The sequence below is a fragment of the Hippoglossus hippoglossus genome, chromosome 20 (genome assembly GCF_009819705.1).
Source record: "Hippoglossus hippoglossus isolate fHipHip1 chromosome 20, fHipHip1.pri, whole genome shotgun sequence".
Taxonomy (NCBI): Eukaryota; Metazoa; Chordata; class Actinopteri; order Pleuronectiformes; family Pleuronectidae; genus Hippoglossus; species Hippoglossus hippoglossus.
The window spans coordinates 11,483,646-11,495,820 of record NC_047170.1 but is presented as its reverse complement, the minus strand read 5'-3'; the positions used below and the strand labels follow the sequence as shown (position 1 = coordinate 11,495,820).

The 12,175-nt window shown below is 41.5% G+C and overlaps 1 protein-coding gene across 6 annotated transcripts in view; it reads right to left on the bottom strand.

Annotated features, from left to right (window-relative positions):
• ncoa2 (nuclear receptor coactivator 2) overlaps window positions 1–12,175 on the bottom strand; it is a 56,018-nt gene that overhangs the window by 34,912 nt on the left and 8,931 nt on the right. For all 6 annotated transcript variants that reach the window (XM_034572157.1, XM_034572156.1, XM_034572160.1 and 3 more), the window contains exon 2: window positions 5,082–5,164. The gene's annotated coding sequence lies outside the window, so the exon portion shown is untranslated. The remainder of the gene's footprint in view (window positions 1–5,081; window positions 5,165–12,175) is intronic.

Below are 12,175 nucleotides of genomic sequence, written 5' to 3'. Positions count from 1 at the left end.
AAATATCCCCATCCTACTGACAAACATTCACCCAATGCGCTTTTGAGGAAAAACTCATCTATAAATGGATGCCATACAGAAAAAAAAGGGACATATTTCACGCTTTAACTATGAACTGCTATTTACAGTGAGTTTGGCAAACTGCTTGCTGTTGTTGGCAAAGCACAGGCACGCCGACGGTCACTCGGAAAGTACAAACTCCAGATCTGACCTGAGATGGTGCTTGGCTCATGAGGCTTATAGAAGCATATACTGTTCTATGCTGTTGTTTTGCAACTGAACTCAAGATTCCACTTACGTAAGTGTAGTAAACACCTCAACCCAGACTCCCCTCTTCCCATCTCTCTCTCACACATACACACCTATTAGACGGAGAACATAATTGTATATTTGTGTGCTGACAGGTCAGCCCTGCCAGTGTGAACTCAACACTTCTCACTTCATTACAGGTTTTCATCTTCATCATCTGTGTGTCTGACTCACAGGGCTAAATGAGGGGTTAGGTTACTGAACCACTGCAACAGCCACAACACTGTCTCAGCAACACAACGCTGATGATTTTCCAATATCTGAGCCTGTTTATCAAATACCAGGACAACATAATGTTCTATGATAAATAAAGAGGAAATTATATATTCTTTGAACGGCATAAAGCTGCATGTTAAGGAACAAATTAACAGGTGATATAACTAAACAAGATAAAATACACAAAGACAAACTAACCAGCAAAAGTTTGAAAAATCAAATCGACTTTGAAAGCAGTGGGTGCACTTGAGGGAGGTGATCACAGGTGTGTGTCATTGCTTATATCTTAGGTGTCACAAGAGTAGACTCCGGGACTGAGCTGGAGCCAACCAGTCTGGCCGGGGCGAACTGCAGAGTCAACAAGGGGGCTGCTGCTGGAGACGACAACATCCCTCCTGAAAAACTTAGCTGGTATCACACAACCTTTACACGACTCGGTGTATCACAATAAACACCTCGAAGGTTCGACAAAATGAACCTTTAACTACACTGAGTCTGTGAGATTGACATGACACGATACACAAAAACACAGGAAACACGGTGCCAGGGAAGTTTACATTTGGGCTCGACAGTGACGCTACACCGCTCAGACTTGACGTAGTGCTGTAGGATGCATGCACACTGAAAACCAGTCAGGAGGTCAGTAAGTCCAAATACCGTACTCGTCATATCCAGTGGTAGTTCTCCACGGTCTGTTTTGGTTTGTGCAGGTCCATGATGCCATGTGTTGTTATGTCATCTCCTGTTTGTCAGTTTCACAGTGTGTGTGACAGAGACGTAAAAGAGACGGTATTTTGGTAGAAAGAGGGAAACAGCTGCTGAGGTTTAAGGTTGTAACAGTCTTAAACTAAGTAAATGCCAATTAATATAGCACTATTTCACAATATTGTGATTAGTAAATGAAATTAATATTCTAGCCTATCTACTACTTCTTGTGTCACAATTAGATACAAATCAAAGCGCTGAGGATAAAGGTCTTTATTTAACATATTTAATCAATAATAAAAGACTGTTTTATAAAAAGCTGCCATAACCACACAACGTGAGCTGGGCTGCAGGCAGATCTCTGGAGGGGGGATACTTCAAAAAACACTGAATCACCAATTCCAGTCATAGTATATTGGAGGGAAAACATGAATGTAATGGGGGGAAAAAAATCAGTGTCTGATTGCCAGGGGGAGAGGGCATGTGCCAGTGTGCCATTCCTGTAATCATGTGGGTTAGCAGGGGTTTGATTATAGAGACACACCCAGGGCTTCTGGAGCTCAGCGAGTGCTGGGCATGACTGTGCATTTAACTGCATCAAAAGCTATTGGGGGAAGTGTTTGAAGTCTCCTGCACTATAATAATGAGGGCCCTTCTGGAAAGTGCAAAACCACTGTGGGGCACTGAACAATGTCTCGCTGGTGTGTAATCTGTCCTCACATGACTTCTTGGCACAACAGGCCCCGAGAGAGACATGGAGAACAAGAGCGCTACCAATAAAGACCGCTTCTGGAGGGCTGCAACATGGGCCATTTATTTCCCCACAAACTGAGGAGAGAATCACGACGGGGGAGGGGCCCAGAGCACTGGCGTCCTCTCATTTTACGTCTCAATATTTGCAAGGGTGAGAAAATGTGCTGAAAGAGCCAAAACACACAGACACATGTTGAAATCATGTCAGATGTATTAAAGACCAACATGTATTTAAAAACAATATCGATTTCAACAGAACGCCACTTGGGTGGGGGTCTGCAGTGAACTTTCGCCTTGCTGACAGCTGCCGTTACCTTGAACCAGATGTTGTGATATTAGGTTTGGGTCAAGGGAGAGGCAGAGGGAGGTGGGAGGCGAGATGTGATGATGGACGGAAAGAGATTAAGAGAAGTTGAAACCTTGAATCTTGGGTGACTTTAACGAGATCTGAGTAATGGGCGTGTCACTCTGAACATACAGAAGAATCAGACCAGAGATGGAGAACAGGCTTGGGAGAACACCGAGTGTGCACACAGAGACAGAAGATGAGGAGACAAAGGGAACAAAAATAGGTCACGGGCCTTTTTCACAGAAAAGGTTCACCGAGTGTGTGATGTGTTCACTAGATCCTTAGCGTCAATGTTTAGAGGCTCCAATCTGTCATCACACGTCTTTATAATAATATTATCTGAGTGCATTAAGTTAACTCTCCGTTCTCTCCTCAAGCTCAGTCGCCATTGTTCGCCCACTTCTGGGCACTGTCCAGTTTTCAGAGTCATTTAAATTGCATTCAATCCTTGTAGATTTTTGGGACACTTGGTAAAAAAACAGCATGAAGTGTCCAAAAACATCTGCCACAAACACACAAACAAGCTGCTGCTGTTTAGCACACACAGTGGTGTGCACCTTGCCTGCTACCAAGTCCCTCTCAAGTGCTTGTCCACTGTTGAATCACTGCAAGGTAATGGCTCTAAAGTGCCGGAGAGCAACCAAGAGCCAGGCTCCCCCATTTACTGAAAGCTGATCATGCTCATGAATCTTTAACGCAGGCAGTCACTTCAGGATGTCGCAGGATGGGAAAAGGAAGGGGGGAGGGCTTTCTGTATAATAAGCACAGAACAGAGGTCTGCATGGGGCAAATTTGGTAAACTCACACCTGAAAAGCTTGGTACACGGGCCGCAGTGGTACCTCCAATTATCTCTAAGTCAAATCCGGACCGGAGCCATAACGTTAATTACTACATAGACACTCACTTTAAAAGTCATTCAGATTGTATTTCATCAGGGCTCAGTCACATGATGGCTGGACTGACGTTATCTGCAGTTTAGCTGAAGTACTGTGCCAGCACTTGATCAGGGATCTTCCACTTGTAGTCGATGTAATGCAAAGTGACAGGAGGATAACCAATTTGCCCTGTTTATTATGCACAATAAAAATATAATCATGGCAGCTAAGTAGGCTTGGTAAAATTACATTTAATCAAATGCTTTTATTTTGTTTATCTTGCCTGCATGCAGTTCATTTTTACCAATGCCCATAACTGTTAATTAATGTGATTATATTTTTGGTATCCGTTACACATAATCTTTCTGGGTTATCAGTGCAGGACTCTGGCACAGTATGCTAGGCTCTGGCTGTCAAAAGAGAGAAACCATGAGGGGAGATGAGAGCTGGAATCAAGAGGGGGGGGAAGGGACACAAAGACTCAGTGGATGGCAAAATTGATTAACTGGTATAAATAAGCACCTCTCCACAGCAATCTAGTCAACAGTTCATCTGTGGCTGAGAGGGCTGCCAGAGGGGAGATTCAGATGTCACTGCGGAAATCAGATTATTGTATAAGGTGAAATGTAGGGACATCCTGAGCCGATCCCTCAGGGTCATTTGTTTTAATTGATCGTGACAGCGATATCCATCTATGATCCTTTTTTATACTGTAACCCATTGTGAAACACCATGTTTAAACACTGGATATTAATTCACCGTGCCACTGTGGAGCAGCACAAACAAGTAGGGAACAGTTTCAATAAAATGATACGGACATATTGACAGAGCATAGCTGCTTTAAGCAAATAAATACGTTTGCATTTACTACAAAGTGCTTCCGTTGGCATAAAAATGCATTGAAACACTCACCTCTCAGCAAATAAATTAAACACTGCAGGAAACTCGCAGATTGAATTAGCTTTACCTTCTTAATGTACGTTGACTTTAAGTTGTGTGTGCACTGCATCAGTAATATTACATATGAATATGTAAACGCTACATTGAGACCCTGAATACATAATATTTGATGACTCATACTGACACAAAAGGTAAACATTTTCTGATAAAGAGCTACCTAAAAGCAAACAATGCAAACCATGTCTTTACATTATGGTAAATGTTGTTCTAAGAACTGCTGGCGATACACTAACCCTAACAGACACATTCTGGCCGCCACCGTCCAAGCTGTACAGTCACACAACCTTGCAGAGAGAATGATGGTTTCAACAGTGACCTTGTTTCCCCCACACAAGACAGAAAAGACGGGGACTATTGGATGCAATCATACTACAATACTTTTACACAATCATCTGGATCTGGACACCGAAAAGGCCCGTAGAAAAAAGGTGTAACTGTGTTGAAATGGAGGAACAGAAATGAATTTAGCAGGCCTCCATCTCACAGCATCATCACAAGGACACTTTTAAATAAATCATGGCTTAACTCCCCCCCCAAAGCTCAAAGTTCTAACTGTGTAGCTCATCTGATAGCAGTGGAAAAATGCCTGGAGATTTTCACATCAAAAACACCATCAATGGTCTTCCCTTATAACCAGAGAAATCAGCTAACAAGCAGCTTAGAGTTCAAAGCAAGCACTGGGGACATTTATCCCATTCAATACCATAGGTGGGGAAACAGGCAGGAAACAGGAGCACATGTGAGACACTGACACTCCTGAGACTGAGTCTAATCTAAATAATCATAATAAGAAGAAAAAGAATTATAATCTACTTTGCATCACTTTTCATTTTGAGTTCAGGCGGGAGTATCCAGGAGTATCTACACAGTAGAGTTTCGTAATTTGAGGAGAGCTGGCCCCGGCTCTTCTTACCTTGGTTTTAGTCCAGAGAGTCCCTCAGGCCATTGCTGCAAGGCAGTAATGCTATGAAACCTTTAAGCATCATCCACTTCTCCCTGTAGAAAGAAATAACAGGAAACCATGAATTTGCAGTACATAGTGTGAATCAGCACAAAGGCACAACAATGTATAATGAGGGACTGCTCGAAGATTGTAACTGTACTGTGCTTTGTTTGTACTGCAATAGTTACATGTTGACAAGTGGAAACATAGCAACATATTAGGGAATGCAGCAACTATTGTCATCAATGATAAATCTACTGATTACTATCTCAATTATTTGGTCTATGAAATGTCCAGGAGGAAAAAGTGAAATCTCCTTTTGCTAATTTAAGTTCAAACTCAGGACAGGGACCTCGGAAATTGAATTTGAAGAACCAAGATCAAACCTTGAATCAACTACTCGGAGAAGGATACAAGCTTAGATGTGTTGTGTCTGGCTGGTTGGGTAAAACCTTGTACTAGCCATGTTTTAGCTTTGATAAAAATCTAATTACTGTAAACGCCTACATAGAAAAGCATCATGACAAAAAAATGCTACACTGCAACATATAACATGTCATACTACAAACTCGTAGAGCCAGCCCCACTGAGTAATGTTTACTGACTCATGGGTTTCAAACCACAGCTGAAGGGAATAATTAAAGTATTTCTACACAAAATGTAGGGACTTTTGTATTATGATGGTGTGTGCAATCAGTCGACAGAATGCAAAAGGTCAAGTCGTGTCTCAACAAGCTCACTTCTGTGACTTTAACTGTCAATGTTTCAAACTCATAACAACTCATCTTATCTAGCATTAACCGTTTCTGTGAAGTTAGCACAGAGCTGCAAGTTAAATGTCTACAGGGTGTGTTCATGTCCTTAGGGACCTCAAAGCCTATTACATTGTGGAACACGGTGTTCCTTATTAATCGTGGCACACAATTAATTAGACAGGAGAAAAGTTTCAATTTTGAATCATATTCCCATTTGGATAATTAGAAAATGCAACTTTTAACTAATAATAAAAGGGAGACTCTGTGAGGCTATTTGGCCAGACTGAAAAAACAACAACAATGAAATGTTTCTGCAGACTCGTTTTGTACTACAAGTTGCCTGATGCAGAGAGAGGCGGGCAGCCCTGGCCTGGGTGATTTCTCCAAAATACCTGCCAAGTGAGCCAGCTGAGGAATGCATTCACGTGATGTCATGTGCTGACATAACAAGCGAAAACCGATTCCCCTTTTGAACCCTGCACAAGTCCATAGCTGGAAGCCATGCAGAAAGGTGATATTCTGTATCCTGAACTGCAGCACACGACAGGGAAACAGCTCAAATCGGTGATGAGTCACAGCTGAAAACAGAAGGCAACAGCATGTACAGTTTAAATACAAAGTCCTCTGTTTCTGCACACAGCCTAACATCAAATATAGTCCAGCCATAAATAGTCACGGATAGTCACAAATGCTACCGTCAATCTCATCTGTTTTATGTAATTTCATAACTCTGTATTTCTCAACTCCACCTTCCTCTATTCCTTTTTCCATTTTCCTTCCCTTAGTTCTCATCCTCTGGAGGAATTTCCTCTGGGCTTTAATGCTGTCACATGCTCAGTCCAGGCCTTAATCTGTGGACTGAGTGACAGAATAAGGCGGAGTGTGAAAACACTCCAGTGAACTAGTTTAACAGAAATCATATTTTTTTGTAAATGGTCAGACTGGACCAAAATAGAACTTGAATGACGGTGAGATGAGTCTGTTCTTTGTTTACTCAAGTCAATCACTCAGAAAATCCATGATCACAGTGGATTCCTCTCAGACAATCGATTAGAAGCTACAATAGGAAGAAATTAATCAGAGAGAGAAAATACAGAAAAATACTGAAGGGAGTATCTTTACATCCAGTAACATTACTTTAACTAGTATTCACTCGATCTGGATTTTTTTTAAATTAAGATCCATGAATTATTCTCTGCGAAAATGTTGAAAAACGCAATCTTGCAACAGTAAAGAAATTGATCCATCCCCTGATCTGGATCTGCAGCAAAATTTAAATGTTTTTTCCTTGGGTCATGCCCCACCCCTCCGAAAAATTAGTAGTAGAGTATTTTTTGCGTAATCTTGCGTAACAAACAAACAAACAAACAAACAAACACAGACAAAAAATGCTGGTATCCCAGGGCCTTGGTATAGTAGCCTGTGCCTAAACTAACTAAATCAATTTATATGTTTTAATATGAGTTTAATGCACCATGTGAGCCAGTGTGGGAAATGACTGCACCAAACCACCGCTCACATATTAGAGCAGCTGAGTCAGACCAATGCTTTCTGTAGAATCAGGGGTAGAGACCCACTGGTGGCATTAGGGGAGTGATCCAAGTCATACTGGCAAGGCACACAAAAAGTATGCATGCAAAAAAAACCCTGGCTGAAGATCTCAAAAGGAATAGACCGTTTCTCTCAGGCAACGTTCTATCCTTTAAGGGCTATTCTGCTTGGCACAATAGTGTTGAATGACACATGGTGTAACAAACAAACACAAACCACTCTGCCAAGGCTGTCACTGTTGCTTTAATTGGGTCTCATGTTACCCCTGAATACTTGCATTACACAATCAAGTGAAGCTACTTGTAAGTGAAAAGTAAGGGCCTGTTCTAAAACAATAAAAAAACAAAAACAAAAAACCTCAAGACAAATATGCAAAGTTACAAAGATTGATGAAGCCAGAGAAATAGACATAAATCCTGACATTGGATAATGCGAGACTCTGATTTGGCAAATACACTTGGAGTTCAACCATCTGTTGGCATTTAAAGGGAGGTCAAAGATCATCAGGTTAAAAGTTCAAGCCCTTCTTAAACCAGGGGTGGGGGACGTCCGGACTCTGGGCTGTATGCAGCCTGCGAGACAGTTTGATTCGGCCCACAAGGAAATTCATAAATACGAAAAAAACAAAACAGGAATACAAAAAAAAGATCATGCCAGGAATTTAGGATAAATGAAAACAGCATTAAATAGTAGAACACCACATCTCTCAAGGTGGTCGCTTCTGGCTGTGTGCCTGTGCTGGTCACAATCAGAGTGATCACAACACAGACAGAGCAGTTACACGTCATTGGTTACATGCATCATGAAGTAGATGCTGAATTTTGCTCTTTCAATGGAAGAACAAACACAAGTTTGTCTTGAAGGAATGACAAAGAAGTGTTGCTGTTGTGGCATAAGATATTGAAAAATAACTGCAAGACATTTCCAGAGTGATCACTGCAGAGTTTGATACGAGGCCATGCACCGGTGTGGCAAGTGCAACTGGAAAGGGCTAACACTGTGCATTTTCCCAGTCTGCCAGAACAAAAGCTTAGTAGTACATCTGAATATGCAGGTGAGTTGCAAAAAGCTCCTTTAGGCATTTGGAGGAAGTTTTCAGGAAATGAAAAGAAAGCAAAAGGAACTGGACATGTTTGCTATGTTTAATGTAGAATCAGCTGATGGGCGTGACAACCTACAACACAGAACCCCAGAGCTGCAAAACATTGACGGGCAAAAATTTAAGTTCAACATACGCTGTCTTAATATCTTCGGTGTCTTCTACGTGTGTCTCACCGGGAGATATTTGTTTTCATTTTGTTTTTATAATTTTTGCGTCCGACATGTGTCAGAATCGTCATCAACCCCCCCATGCTCGCGGTGAACCCAGCGCGGGATTCCCTGCTGTGTTCACACATCGAATTCTCCTGAATTTCTACTCACTTTATACAGGCGGATAAAGTCAGCAGGAACTGCGGAGCCACATACTTGCGTTCACACATGCACCTCCTCCAGAGAAAGTACAGAGGGTCTGCGGAGTTCAGTGCATGAATGAAAGAAGCTCGAGTGAAAGGTTTCGTCACCCAGGCTTGGCTAACAATGCTAATGAGCTGGCTAATCAGGTTCAGACAGGACAACGGGGAGAGAGTAAATGTGCTAGAAATTGACCAAAATGACCAGGTCACGGAGAGGCTAAACACCAATGGAGCCTCTACTGGGTGCCCTCACAACAGCCCACTGATGGCCTCCAATTTAATAAGAATCAAGGCTGATGTCTAATGCCCTAATGAAAACACTTGGCCTTATAGCTCTAGTCACACCAAGGTCTGGTCAAGATTGCCCTCCTAACCAATAATCAATAGATGTTTGTGGTGGGGGCTGGGTTTGGGTGGTGCGTGGTAAATAACACTATTAGATTAATCAACCAAGAAAAGAATTCCTCATGTGTAATCTGGGACAAGGTAACAAAAATATACGTTTCCCCAACAATGGAGCTTGTGACGGATTAAAGGTTGAGAAGTGTTGTTTTATAAGCTGCAGGTTTAAATCCATGAACTGGAAATGGGGGTCAGCGCAATATTGTGGTTGTATGGAGTTTCTCTGAGGGGATGTTAAATGCATGGCTTAAAATGACAAGATATCCAGAAAGCACCACATTAAGGCATAGACAGGATCTATAGACAGGCTCAGTCTGAAAATGCCAGACATTAAAAGAACACAAATACAACTTGCTACACGTTAAGTAACAAAATCAATGTTTAAGTAGCAAATAAGAAAACATCTTGGAAGAGCATATTGGTAGGATTCCAAGCATACAGAAGGGAATGGTTGTTGGAATTGTGATGAGTATCAGGGCAGTATCTATTTATTTTTCATTATATGTCTCTTCTACATCTTTGACGACTGCGACTTGTTGTATGTGTTTGTGTGGAATCTAAGGTTTTATGCATCTTTTAAATTTAATTGTAGACCCTAGGAATACTAGCTTTGCTTTAGGGTACAGCTAATGGGGATGCTAACAAGTTTGCCTGTAATCCTTGAAAATCTCCATGGCCTTGTTTAACTGGCAAAATGAAAGTATCATAACCACTGAGGGTTCGTTTCACAAAAACAAAATTAAGAACTGATCTCCATTGACAAGTTGTCTGTGTGCACCAAGTTGTAAAAAAATATTATAAAAAGGTGCATATGAAATATTTACACAGTTTGGGGTATATTTGATGCATGCCAGACAAATAATAAAAAAAACTTATTAGTGTTACATTTTGCATAAATATAGTTAAAAAATATATCAAATATCCAAGTAAATACGCAATACCACACTCGTGGTTCAAGAGGACCGTATTGAAAACAATTTAACGAGTGCAATAAAGAACTGAAGCTCATGCTGTTGTGAGCTAAAGCAGACCATTTGTCTTGGTGAGATCAGCGTACACAGAGATCGTCACATAAAACCCTATTACTTATTACACTTTGAAACCCTGCCAGCAGATTTCAATGGGCTTCTCTGATGCAGATGCAACCCGGTGCCAGGTGCACCTACATCTGTTGCTCCAGTAGCGACAGCTAGCTCCGTCAGCTGTGACCTCAGGGACAGTAAACACAAACGTGTAAGAGGCATAATGAGACTGATAAGACTCAGCGTCGTAAAAAGGTGAGTCATAACGACAAGAGAAACCGAATGTGTGTGGAAACCGAAACAGTCCTGCAATGCAGAGCACAAGTGTGAGAGAGGCTGTGGGCAGGAAGAACAATTTGTATGCACAGCTGATTGCAACGTGTTTTTTGAGACAATCTGGAGCTCGTCTTGTGACTGGCCTGCGTGTTAACTGCGTCTCCATTGTGCCTGTGTGTGTCCACCATCTTTTATTGCATGTCACAGTTTGTAAGGAATTAGTTCCCGTGGAGCCCTGAGGCTATACAGTGGAAGCAGACTAAGGAGCAGGAGGTGCCATGTTAGAAAGGAGGGGAGGGGAATAGGAGATCAGCTGACACAACTATGTCACTATCAGCCAAAGACTGAGACAATGTGACAGGCCGACGCTCGGGCTCACAGAAAAGTCACAACACTAAAGTCAGACAAATCTGAAAGAAATAATTCAATTTAGATTTAAATTAGGGGGGGGGGGGGGGGGGGGGGGGGGAGGTCCTCAGTGGTTTTCTGCTACACTGATCGTATAGGGGGATGACTTTAAACCCCAGCATTACCTGATTAAAAGCACTGCTGCTCTGACAGTAGAAAATGTAATTGGAGCAGACAGAGCAAAGAGAAAAGTGAAGCAGTCTTCTCTTCCTTCCTCCCTCCCTCCCTCTGTGATTCTCTCTATTTCAACAGTCCCCTGGTGAAACACTCAGTGAGAGTCAGGTCAGGTAGACCCTGCAACTATTTAACCTCTATTTAGAAAAGCAGGTCACTGACAGTCACTAATAGGAGTTAAATTGTGTTTCTTTACCGATTTTATCACCAACACATATTTAAATGAAATCTGGTAGGATGTAGTTCAATTTTAAAATGTGATATAAAACAACAAAAATGTTTGTCACCTCCTTCAGTGAAGATCACAAGTATGAGCAATCTGTTAAGAATTAACAACAGGATATCAATCTGCAAATACCACATGGATGTGAATGATTATTTTGCACTAACAACAATTGAACTCCTCCATTTACATCAGAAGGAGCTACAGATGAAACGCTGCCATGTCAAACAGGACTCTGGTCTTCTCAGGTCTATTTCAGGCAGAGTCCATCGCATTGGTGATAAAATAAGAAAGTGCTGGGGATTCATTATCTAAACAGGGTTTCCCTACCATGATAACACTTTTTGTGCAGCATGGAAAATAAATGAATGGAAACTGTATGTACACATATTCATATTTACTTCTTTAAGAATGCAAATAGTAGCAGTGTAGGTTTGGTCTATTACAGAGAGTTGAATTCAGGGTTGTTTGTAGCCTTAATATTGCTCGGCTTGCAAGTGTTATTGAGTTAGTCAATTGTGTGTATTTCCAAGTTAATTAGCCTTAAAGTTTAACCTGCAGGAGCTTCTGAAGTTTACAATGCAAGATGTTCTGCTGCCTCAAAAGAAATTAATTAATGGCGAGGGGAAATGAGTTCTTAGCGTCATCCGGCAGAAATGAAACCAAAAATCTCTCAGATTTCTGTCACAGATCAGCTCAAGTGGACAGATGTCTAAAAGGAAAATTAACTGTCAGAGAAAATAGCTGGAGGAATGAGACACGACTCAAGGCGCTTCAGTGACATCATTGGGTTATGACT